The sequence below is a fragment of the Triticum aestivum genome, chromosome 4D (genome assembly GCF_018294505.1).
Source record: "Triticum aestivum cultivar Chinese Spring chromosome 4D, IWGSC CS RefSeq v2.1, whole genome shotgun sequence".
In the NCBI taxonomy this organism is placed as follows: Eukaryota; Viridiplantae; Streptophyta; class Magnoliopsida; order Poales; family Poaceae; genus Triticum; species Triticum aestivum.
Window position 1 is genome coordinate 516,085,694 of NC_057805.1, and position 1,125 is coordinate 516,086,818.

Consider the following 1,125-nt stretch of genomic DNA (forward strand, 5'->3'; position numbering starts at 1 on the left):
TGAACCGGAAGCTTCAGCCCAGCAACACCTTTGATCCCTCAGGCGGATCTTGTTTATGTCTTGATAAAAAATAATGCTTCACTATTTGGACTCGGGGAGTCATGTAATAGAGTAGGAAAACACTTATTTTTGTCGTGCCATCGCGCACTTGTGTGGCGCTCAACACTGTTTAAGCCGCCATCTTATATTCCCCCGTATTATGCTGATCCTCTGCTTTCCTTACGTTTAAAGAGATGCCTTTAACTGTCCTGCATAGAGAACAAATCACAAGTCCCTTGGCGGCATACCGCATAGAGGGTCATATATTTTACATATAACCTGGAGTATGAATCAAAATCATAAAAAACCGGTTCTCAATTATATCTTTGAGACAACCATAACAGCATACCTATGATCCTTCGATTACACTGCCGGTTTATGTGACCCGAATAATGAGGGTGAGAACCCAACTCTGTAATATGATGTTTATTATGTGCGATCAACTTTATTGATCAAGGTTAAGTGTAACATCCCAAATTTTCAATTTGGAATGTTATACATAGAGCATCATTGCATATCATGTTTTATTGCATTTTGACAAATCCTCGATAAATCCTAAGCAACTCAAGGACTCTCGGAGAGAGTTGGGGATTTTCTCGTATTTTCTTTTGATGTTTCAGACGAGGATTTTGGTTTTAATTATTTTCTCTCCGGAAAAATATTTCATTTTTAAGATAAACGAGAGGAGAAAATATGACTTCTCCAAAACAATTGAAATACTGGAGGAAAAATGTTAAAATCACTATTTGAAATTTATTTGCAATTTTTATTGCATTTAAAAACATATGCATGTTTTCAAAGTGTTTATTTTTGATTTTACAAATGTTCACCCTATTCTGGATTTTCTAACTAGACGGGGAAAATTTATTTCATATTTTTTTGATTTTTATATATTTTTCTATGCAATTTTCTTCGCGGAATTTTAAAAAAAAAAGAAACGCCCGCGCCGACTGGGCCAATGGCCCAGCCGACGGCCCGCGCCGCCCGTCGTCTCCTCGCGCAGCATGCCGCCCGCCGCCGCCGGAGTCCGGCTCGGACACGCCGCCCGCCGCCGCCTTTGCCCCTCCTCCAAGCACCCCCCCTCAT